Here is a 12080-nt window from a genome sequence, read left to right as displayed (position 1 = left end):
TTATATAATACAAACTTATATAAAACACTTGATCCAATTACTAGATGCCTTCAGAGGCGTCTGAAAATTAGACACAGGGGTTTTGGATCTGAATTCTCCAGAGTGGTGGATCTCCAGGACAATGACTGTTCCCCACTGTCCTACAGCAATAACATGTTTCCCTATATGAATGCTCCATGATACTTAATTTGTTAAATGTTTCAAGTCTCTGGACCCTGTACAAAGGCTTGTCTGCATTTCTCTATTTGGTAGCTGTATAATTATTAGCCTCATGATTAAATTTTACAATGTTTGCTGCTAAATGTAATATACTGAATAATAATGTGAATAATATATACAAATGTATCATTTAGATGTCTTGAGTAATTATCAAGCTCTTAGAATTTGAAAGAAAAGAAAACTTCATTTCAACTTCAACTTCAATTCCATTCAGTCAAACAGAGCAAAGACAGCATATGTGTCAGAAATCCCTCTAGTCATTCGACAGCTCCATTTTTGCTTGTTTCAGCAATTAATCTGGCACTACAACCTCCGTCACACTGCAAGCCAAATGATGCCTGGTTAGGCTAAATTTGGCCTGATCCTGAAATTTAACAACCCGAAGTTTAACAACCAAACCTGGCTTAAAAATAGGGCTAAGATTTTACAGTGAATCACAAAATGAAGAAGTCACTATGCTTCTTTAAAAAAATAGAAGGAAAACAAGAATTCTGTCCTTTAAATTATTTGATGAATGCTTAATATGACCAGGGACATGAACTAACATGGTAAAAAAATGCTGTTCTGAATGTAACTTTATTTTAGGGAAAAAGGGAAGCGTAACAATAGCAATACTATCCTCCTCTTCTGCCCTGCTGTGGTTGCCTATGCTGTGAATATTTACCTGTGTCTCTGATGTAATTTTTCATCTGATCATGAAGTTCCCGTAATTCAAATGCAAGTTAGAAAATGATAATTAAAGTGTATTTACACTTGCATTTCTCATGTGAGAGTGCATCATCTAACACAATAATGGCTAAAAAATTTAATAAGGAAAAGCAAAGTCCTTTTGACATTTAATTTTTTTAATTGTCTTAATGGCCTAACTCTGACATGTTAAAAATGGAATAACAATCATTCATTATCAACTGCATTTCCTCTTTGTCACAATTAGGCGCTGCCAAAATTTAAATCTGTCAACAAGGCCCTCCTGTGAATCAAATACAGTGGGTAAGACACCAGGAGGGACTTTTTAGTCCGAGACATGTTTTAAGAGGAAGTGACAAAAACTCTCAACTTCTGCTGTATGGGTGGACAGTTGTTTTGAGGTAGCTCTCCTGGTTGATCAAGAATCACTTCAACATGAAACAACAGGAATGTACTTTTGATAATTTCATCCTCATCTTGGTTGTCATTAGGTAAAATGTCACTAACAATTGTTGCTGTGGCTACATCTATTTTCTAAACAAGCATTTAGCCATGTCCCAGAACACACTTTTTTCACCACTTCCTCTTAAAACATTCCCCACACTGGTGTCCCACCCACAGCGTTTGATTCACAGGAATGCTTCAGTGACAGTGAAAATGCAACTGCAAGCAGGGTTGTAAGTAAATTTTAATTTTGACAGAGCTGGAGTGCGACAATGAGGTAATGCAGTTGTAAATTAGCAATTGTTATTATGGATCTCTGACACCAGAGATTCTAATACACAAGTCATTAACTTAAGGCTGATTTACACTTCTGCGTCAAATCTTGACAAGGTCTAACATAGCCTACACAAGTGACCTATACCGATTTGTGTGTTTGTGCATTTATTTATATTATATATTTTATTTAAATATTAAATAATTAAATAATAAATATTATATATTTATTCATTCTGCAATTACACCAATTCTATTTTCCATCTTTCTGTCACTTCAATACCATTCAACACCAGTCTTCATCCTCTAAATAGGTGTTGTTTAACCATCAGTTAGCTGGAACCGAGCCTGTACTTTGGTGGCACCATACATTTGCATTAGTTTAGCCTAGCATGATGCAGCTAAAGATACCACAGAACAGGATTGATTTGGGCTTTCTTTCACTCGAACAACAATCAGTTGACAGTGTGCTCTCTGTTATTAGTTTTTAATTTGTACATTTGTGATAGCAGAGCACCAGTTTTGGGTTAATCTCTCCTCAACTTGATCCATGTTTGTCTATCTTTCAATAGAATTTAAAAATGGTGGAAAAGGAGAAGCCAGAAATGTGTAGGAGTACTTGATTGTACCAAGCGACTAACATTCTTTTTTTTTACAACATACTTTTTACAACGTATCTTTTTACAACGTATCTACAATTTTGTTAAAAGGTGGTGCAATTTACAGTGTCTCAACATGGTTGTCACAATGTCATCACAACATCTTTATTAACTTTGCCATTATTACTTCATACTGGCAGCTAAGGAAAATTCCAGAGTTCCAAGCATAAAATAATGGAATTTATGAGGATTCTATGAGCGTGTGACAATGTATTAACAATGTTGCCACTATTGTTGTCACAATGCATTAGGATAATTACATTTCAACATTGTGACATCTTTGTGTGCACCAAACGTACCTGTGTTGGTTGAGTGTGTGAGCTACAGTTTAACAATAACAATGAGTTTAATCCTTGATGAAAAGATTTTCATCTGACAACAACGCAGACACAAATATAATACAGCACATAGTCTATTGATAAAATGTGTCATGTTTGTAATTTTTATTTTCACTTGTGAAAGTCAAATTTATATTCTTCAAAGAAATGTTACAATTAATATGTGAATGTTGCAGAAGCTAAAACTGCCTGGCTTGATGTGTCTGTTCTCAACTCCTTCAACTGGAATACTTCTTTTTGAATAAGCCTATTGTGATGTGCCAGTGGTGCTGACATATTTTTGGGTAGATCTGTGAAATAGCAGGTAAGCCACCTCGGTAGATAAAAGTTTCTAATGTCCTCCTATGCCATAACATCAAGTTATAACTTACTGCAGTTAGCAGTGCAGTTGTTCCCCTATTTATTCCAATGTTTTCTCCCTATGGTCATACAAACAATACAAAATAAAGACTGTATACATATCAGCCATAATGTTGGATTCACATAAAACCTAACAGCAACACTTTTGGCTAATAAAGACAACATAACTGAATTTATATCAAACGTTAGACATTTTAGGTTAAAGTATACTACCAGAGCAAGCACAAAAAATGTTTGTGGACCATTTATGTCTTACCTTTGATGACTCAGTGACTGTTTTGTTTTGATATTTTAACACTGCCCATTTTGGCATTTGTAATAAAAGACCATTTCAAGTATCAAATCCGCAGGCCACAGATGACAGTGTCCTTTTTAAATTTCTAGTATTTGGCTTTGAAAATGATACAACACACTCTGCAAGACACATACTCTACTCACTTTTACATGACCAGAAAACCATGGTTGCTAAACAGTGATTTGAAGACTGAGAAAAAAAAACATGGTATAGGACTGGACCTCATATATTTAAGAATGATGTGGAGAACATAACAAAGATTTACTAAAAAAAATAATAAAAAATAAAAAATATCAATATATATATATATATATATATATATATATATATATATATATATATATAAAGAAAACAGATAATAACCAATAAGAAAACAAATTTATCTAATTATTTCAAAAATAATGTATTAATAATTATTAATAAATTATTTCAACAAAATCTAATTATTTAATAGACCAGTAAAAGAATTAAGGTAAAATAAAACAGTTGCGATGAAATACACACACACACACACACACACCTTCTAAACCATGGGTGGTGCTGGAGCCTATCCTAGCAGTCATCGGGCAGAAGGCTCAAAGAGGAGAGGAGGAAGGCTGGTTAGAAAGCAGTGAGAGAGAAAGAAAGGCAGGAGTGTGGAGGTTAGAGTAGGGACTCTGAGCATAGGGACAATGACTGGTAAAGGCAGAGAGCTTGCAGACATGATGGAGAGAAGGAAGGTAGATATTCTGTGTGTCCAGGAGACCAGATGGAAAGGAAGCAGGCCAGGAACATTGGAGGTGTATTCAAACTGTTCTATCATGGTGTAGAGAGGAAGAGAAATGGAGTAGGGATAATCATAAAGGAACAGCTTGTGAAAAGTGTTCTGGATGTGAAGAGAGTGTCAGACAGGATCATGAGCCTGAAGTTGGAGGTTGATGGTGTAATTTTGAATGTGGTCAGTTCATATGCACCACAGGTTGGTTGTCAGTTAGAGGAGAAAGAGGAATTTTGGAGTAAGATGGATGAAGTGGTAGATGGTGTCCCTAGAGAGGAGAGATTAGTGATTGGACTTGTTGGACTTGTTGGTGAAGGGAACAGAGGGGATGAAGAGGTACTGGGTATGTATGGTGTGAAAGACAGAAATGCAGAAGGTCAGATGGTTTTAGATTTTGCAAAGAGAATGGAAATGGCTGTGGTGAACACATATTTTCAGAAGAGGAAAGAGCACAGGGTGACATACAAGAGTGGAGGGAGGTGCACACAGGTGGATTATATCCTTAGCAGGAGATGCCACCTAAAGGAGATTGGAGATTGTAAAGTGGTACCAGGGGAAAGTGTAGCAAGGCAGCATAGGGTGGTTGTCTGTAGAATGAGATTAGAAACAAAGAAGAGGAAGAGAGTGAAGACAGAGCCAAAGATTAGATGGTGGAAGCTGAAGGAGGAGGATGGTTGCAGGCAGTTCAGGGAAAAATTGCAACAGGCCCTTGGGGGCAGTGAGGAGCTACCTGAGGACTGGGAAACTACAGCAAAGGTGGTGAGAGAAACTGGCAAAAATGTGTTGGGTGTTTCGTCTGGTCAGAGGAAAGAAGACAAGGAAAGATGGTGGTGGAATGAGGAAGTCGAGGAGAGTATTCAGAAGAAGGCAGCTAAGAAAAAGTGGGATAACCAGAGAGATGAAGGAAGTAGGCAGGAGTACTGTGAGGCTAGTCGCATAGCAAAAAGAATGGTGGCAAAGGCAAAGGCTCAGGCCTATGATGAGCTGTATGAGAGGCTGGACAGTAAAGAAGGAGTAAAGGACTTGTATCTTTTGGCTAAACAGAGAGATAGAGCTGGAAAGGATATACAGCAGGTTAGGCTGATAAAGGATAGAGAGGGAAATGTACTAGTGAGTGAACAGAGAGTGTTGAGTAGATGGAAGGAGTACTTTGAAGAACTAATGAATGAAGAAAACGAGAGAGAGAGAGGAGGACAATGGGTCGAGAGATAGTGGATCAGGAAGTGCAGAGAATTAGTAAGGTGGAAGTGAGGGCAGCTTTAAAAAGAATGAAGAATGGAAAGGCAGTTGGTCCAGATGACATACCTGTGGAGATGTTTAGGAGAGAAGGCAGTGGACTTTTTAATCAGGTTGTTTAACAAAATCCTGGAGAGTGAGAGGATGCCTGATGAGTGGAGAAGCAGTGTACTGGTCCCCATTTTTAAGAACAAGGGTGATGTGCATAGCTGCAGTAACTACAGAGGTATAACGTTGATGAGCCACACCATGAAGGTATGGGAAAGAGTTGTTGAAGCAAGGCTAAGGTGAGAGGTTGGGATCAGTGAGCAGCAGTTTGGTTTCATGCCCAGAAAGAGTACCACAGATGCAATTTTTGCGTTGAGAGTGTTGGTAGAGAAGTACAGAGAAGGTCAGAAGGAGCTACATTGTGTCTTTGTGGATCTAGAGAAGGCATATGATAGGGTGCCAAGAGAGGAACTGTGGTACTGTATGGGGAAGTCAGGTGTAGTTGAAAAGTATGTTAGGGTGTTGCAGGACATGTATGAGGATAGTGAGACAGTGGTGAGGTGTGCAGTTGGAGTGACAAATGGTTTCAAGGTGAAGGGTGGGTTACATCAAGGATCAGCTTTGAGCCCCTTCTTGTTTGCAATGGTGATGGAAAGGTTGACAGATGAGGTCAGGCAGGAGGCTCCATGGACCATGATGTTTGCAGATGACATTGTAATCTGTGGTGAGAGTAGAGAGCAGGTGGAAGAGAATCTGGAGAGGTGGAGATTTACACTGGAGAGGAGAGGAATGAAGGTTAGAGACAAGATGGAATACATGTGTGTGAATGAGAGGGGGGCAGGTGGAAAGGTGAAGATGCAAGGAGTAGAGGTCGTAAAGGTGGATGACTTCAAATATCTTGGGTCAACCATCCAGAGCCAACCAACTTCATAATACAGTTTGCAGGACTGAGTGTCATAAGTGTCGTCCAGTAATTAACTGCAAGGCGAAATTATATATTGAGTGTAGTGGTTTGAGGGTACTGACGGTTATGTTTAGAGATTATATCACTCTAGAACAGTATTGACAGTAAGGTTGCCTCCACGACTCTTTCTCTGTATATAGGTAAACAGGATTTATTTCAAACCTCTGTCTGCACTTACTGACTACTTTATTAATGAGTTTTAAATGTAAGCATCTCATCTAGCCAAATGCCAAGGTACTTGTACTCTTGATCGTTCAGTGCTGGATCCTGTCAGGTATACATAAGCTGACACTTCAGACTGCTGATGCACAGCCTTTCTCTTTCTCCTTGCTCTCTCATTCTGAACAAACTTTACAGCAAATTTAAGTGGCAACCACCAAGTAGCAACGACCAGTTAGACTGTTAATATGAGTTGCTGTAACCGACTGGGGAGAGTGCACAATGAGTGGGAGACAAAATAGTTCATAAAATGACTTTTTGAAAGTGTAAAAACAGCATAAGACAGCCTCTGTCTCTACACACACTTTGCTGAACAAATTTTGTGTGTTTTAGTAATGTGCCCCTAAGGCACTGTTGAGGAGGGAAGTGATTAGCCACGCTGTAATGAAAACACAGCATTAACTTAAACAGTGTACAACTATCCATCCATTTTCTAAGCCACTTCTCTATCAGGGTCGTGGGGGGCGTGTTGGAGCCTATCCCAGTGGTCATCAGGCGGAAGGCAGGATACACCCTGGACAGGTCGCCAGTCCATCACAGGGCAGACAGACAGACACAGACAGTCACTCATACCTAGGGGCAATGTAGCATGTCCAATTGGCCTGTGGAAGGAAACCGGAGAACCCGGAAGAAACCCACACTGACACGGGGAGAACATGCAAACTCCACACAGAGAGGACCCTGGTCACCCGGCCGGGGAATTGAACCCAGGCCCCTTGCTGTGAGGCGACGGCGCTACCCACCACACCACCGTGCTGCAGTGTACAACTACTGATTTTGAAAATATATACATAAAATATATATATATTGCATATTTCTAGTTGTATATATGCCCGTAAACAACATTCTCTCTTTCAGTGTATATATTTATAATAATAATAATATTAATAATATTATCTTTATTTATAGAGCACTTTGCATACCGTTGGTAGCTCAAAGTGCTTTACAGACAGGTGATGAAGCTTAAAAGTAAGAGAAGAAGCTATATTAATTAAAAATCATATAAGACAATGACACGGCTCAAATTGAAAATATTAACCAAAGAGACATTGAATTATAATTACACACTTTGCAGCTGGCCAGCAGGGCCGGAGTTTGACTTGTTTTCAGATTGGGAGTTACATGATACATACCAGCCCACCCAAAACTCTAGTTGATCTCATTTTTATGTTCTTAAAAGATTTTAGATAATGGTTGAGGGTCTTTTTCAGCAAGGTTTGCTTTCATGCTGAAACTTTTTAATTTTTTTATTTTTCAAACTTTTATTACATGTATGCTACACTGAGATAACCAATGTAGCTAGATAGTGTTAAATGAAAACACGTAACACATCTTAATATGATAAAATGACAGTCAGTATGCTTCTAATGCTAGCTATGAATGTTAAAGTCAGCATTTCTCACTGCCCACCTGCTCACATATGTCCTCATCAGAGGCATTGGCTCGGAATGTAAAGACCTGGAATTTGAGGAGTGAATACAGTTCTGGTCATATATTGGTACTAGCATTGTGTATCGCATGGTATGATAGGCTAGTCCAAATGGTATCACATATTTGCAAAAGCCTTCAGAGTTGAGTTTGTGTATTCACACTTGCATGCATGGGGAGTGTCTCACTTATCCCTGAATCAGACGCTTTTCTGTGGTACAATATCCAGAAAAATTACCTTCGGCCATTGTTAAACAAAAGACAAAACAATGAAATGCCAATGTTACCTGTCTATGTGTGTCAATGTTAAGTTTCTCCCTTCTCTGTTTTCTCCCCTTGCACTTGGCTGTTTCTTATCTTCATAGGTTGCCTCGGATGTCAATCACTATCACTTGGCCATTCAGCCTGCAGACTTGAGCCCAAGGAGGTGGAGCTTGGACTTTAAAAGCAGTGTGCCAGAGTTTGTCATCAGCTCTGAATGTCATGCGACTGCTGTCTCAACTCTTGGCTCATTTGTTTGGCTTGCTGTTAACTTGGTTCACTTAGCCTTTTGCTAGCTTTAGCCTTTTGCTAGCTAGCTTCAGTAAAGCTTGCTTGCTTTAGCCTTTGCTTGTTAGCTTTAATTTTGTTAGCATTTGTCATCTTTTGTTGTTTGTCTGAGCGTACTGGCTTTGAAGTCTCTCAAACAGACGCTTTTCTCCCTAGAGGAAGGGCAGGTTAGACTATGTGCACACCTACATTCACATCAGTAGGTATACAATTGCCTAAACATACATTAGAAGCAGCTATCTACCACTCCCGGTATGTTTTAGTAGCTTAGCATTGGGTGGTAGCTAGAGCTATTTAGTTCTTACTTTAGACTAGATCTGTTTTGTTTATTTCTTTCCTTTGATACTGTCTGTAGTCCCCTCCTGGTTAGATTGCCCAGCTTGCCAGTATGACTATAACAACTTTAATAACAGTACTCTTATTTGTAACTTGTTTGTGTTTTATTTTTCTGTATAATTGAACTGTTAAAACTTTAAATGTTTTATACTGGTCTTTGTTATACTGGTCTTTATACTGGTTATTGTGCTCTTCCATCCTTTAGTTACTGTCCCTTCCTCCTCCTAGACCTGAGCCTTGGGTTGGGATGTACAGTGGGGCAAAAAAGTACACTGCTCAAAAAAATAAAGGGAACACTCAAATAACACATCCTAGATCTGAATAAATGAAATATTCTCATTGAATACTTTGTTCTGTACAACGTTAAATGTGCTGACAACAAAATCACACAAAAAAAAATCAATGGAAATCAAATTTATTAACCAATGGGAGGCCTGGATTTATGGTCACACACAAAAATAAAGTGGAAAAGCATACTACAGGCTGATCCAATTTTGATGTAATGTCCTTAAAACAAGTCAAAATGACGCTCAGTATTGTGTGTGACCTCCACGTGCCTGTATGAACTCTTTACAACACCTGGGCATGCTCCTGATGAGGTGGCAGATGGTCTCCTGAGGGATCTCCTCCCAGACCTGGACTAAAGCATCTGTCAACTCCTGGACAGTCTGTGGTGCAACGTGGCGTTGGTGGATGGAGAATGGGCGGGCCAGTCCATAGCTTCAATGCCTTCATCTTGCAGGAACTGCTGACACACTCCAGCCACATGAGGTCTAGCATTGTCCTGCATTAGGAGGAACCCAGGGCCAACCGCACCAGCATATGGTCTCATAAGGGGTCTGAGGATCTCATCTCGGTACCTAGTGGCAGTCAGGCTACCTCTGGCGAGCACATGGAGGGCTGTGCGGCCCTCCAAAGAAATGCCACCCCACACCATTACTGACCCACTGCCAAACCGGTCATGCTGAAGGATGTTGCAGGCAGCAGATCGCTCTCCACGGCGTCTCCAGACTCTGTCACGTCTGTCACATGTGCTCAGTGTGAACCTGCTTTCATCTGTGAAGAGCACAGGGCACCAGTGGTGAATTTGCCAATCCTGGTGTTCTCTGGCAAATGCCAAGCGTCCTGCACAGTGTTGGGCTGTGAGCACAACCCCCATCTGTGGACGTCGGGCCCTCATAACCATTTGTGCAGACACATGCATATTTGTGGCCTGCTGGAGGTCATTTTGCAGGGCTCTGGCAGTGCAATCCAGGAAATCACATTGTAGGACTTTTAAAGAATTTATTTGTAAATTATGGTGGAAACAACCCAGATTTCTGGCTCTCACAAACCTGTAACTTCTTCTTTAAGAAGCTGTCCTCCACTCTTTACCTGTATTAATGGCACCTGTTTGACCTCGTTATCTGTATAAAAGACACCTGTCCAAAGCCTCAAACAGTCACACTCCAAACTTAACCATGGCCAAGACCAAAAAGCTGTCGAAGGACACCAGGAAGAAAATTGTAGACCTGCACCAGGCTGGGAAGAGTGAATCTAAAATAGGCAAGCAGGTTGGTGGGAATAAATCAACTGTGGGAGCAATAATCAGAAAATGGAAGACATACAAGACGATTGATAATCTCCCTCGATCTGGGGCCCCACGCTAGATCTTATCCCGTGGGGTCAAAATGATCATGAGAATGGTGAGCAAAAATCCCAGAACTACACGGAGGGACCTGCTGAATGACCTGCAGAGAGCTGGGACCAAAGTAACAAAGACTACCATCAGTAACACACTACGCCAAGAGGGACTCCTGCAGTACCAGGCGTGTCCCCCTGCTTAAGCCAGTACATGTCCAGGCCCATCTGAAGTTTGCCAGAGAGCATATGGATGATCCAGAAGAGGATTGGGAGAATATCATGTGGTCAGATGAAACCAAAATAGAACTTTTTGGTAAAAACTCAACTCATCGTGTTTGGAGGAAGAAGAATGCTGAGTTGCCTCCCAAGAACACCATACCTACTGTGAAGCATGGGGTGGAAACATCATGCTTTGGGGCTGTTTTTCTGCAAAGGGGACAGGACGACTGATGCATGTTGAGGGAAGAATGAACGGGGCCATTTATCATAAGATGTTAAGCCAAAACCTCCTTCTGTCAGTGAGAGCATTGAAGATGGAACGTGGCTGGGTCTTCCAGCATGACAATGATCCCAAACACACTGCTCTGGGAATGAAGGTGTGTAAAAAGTATTTGAAGCTCCTGGAGTGACCTAGCCAGTCTCCAGACCCCAACCCCATAGAAAATTTGTGGTGGTAACTGAAAGTCTGTGTTGCCCAGCGAAACTGTGTTGCCCAGCGCCCCAAAACTGCTCTAGAGGAGATCTGCATGGAGGAATGGGCCAAAATACCAGCTACAGTGTCTGCAAACCTGGTGAAGACTTACAGAAAACGTTTGACCTCTGTCATTGCCAACAAAGGTTATGTTACAAAGTATTGAGTTGAACTTTTGTTATTGACCAAATACTTATTTTCCACCATAATTTACAAATAAATTCTTTAAAAATCCTACAATGTGATTTCCTGGATTTTTTTTCCTCATTTTGTCTCTCATATTTGAAGTGTACCTATGATGAAAATTGCAGACCTCGCTCATCTTTCTAAGTAGGAGAACTTGCACAATCAGTGGCTGACTAAATACTTTTTTGCCCCACTGTAACACCATACAGAACTTTTTTTAGCTTGCCATTAGGATTGAACTGAGCTGAAATATTAACTGGACCTTAATTATTATTACTGATTGTTGTTAAACATATAAGACTAATTACTCTATAAATCTGTTCTTATGTGAGTAAAATCTCACGATGTGTTATTTTTATGTCAGAAAATATTTTTCCTCTTGGCAATGTAATCTGTAAGTTCTCAAATTTATTTTTGCAAAATTTAGGTTTTATGTGGTAATCCTATGAAATTTCTGTGAAACTTTATTATGTTATAATATAGAATGCTCCTCTAATGTTTGTCTTGGTGCCTAATTTGAAAATCAGTAATTATCAAATATATTGATTTTCAGAAAATAGATATACCTTGTTTTAGAATTAAGTACAATATATTAGGTTACTATTAAATGTTTATTTGAACTGAGACTACTTCTGTGTTGTCAACTGTCATATTAGGATTTTTTCTAATCTCATTTGGTTATCTCTTGTGCTTTTAGGCATATATAACATATTTCACAATATTTCATTTTCTCATTTTCTATCAGCCATTTTCTTAGGGCTTAAAGTCGTGTTTTTTTTAAAGGTCCCACACAGGTGAAAAAAACCTGCCTTGAAAGCACAGTGCAAG

This window comes from Pygocentrus nattereri, chromosome 9 (assembly GCF_015220715.1).
Source record: "Pygocentrus nattereri isolate fPygNat1 chromosome 9, fPygNat1.pri, whole genome shotgun sequence".
NCBI classification, from domain to species: Eukaryota; Metazoa; Chordata; class Actinopteri; order Characiformes; family Serrasalmidae; genus Pygocentrus; species Pygocentrus nattereri.
The sequence above is the reverse complement of the archived record's forward strand: the minus strand, read 5'-3'. Positions refer to the sequence as shown.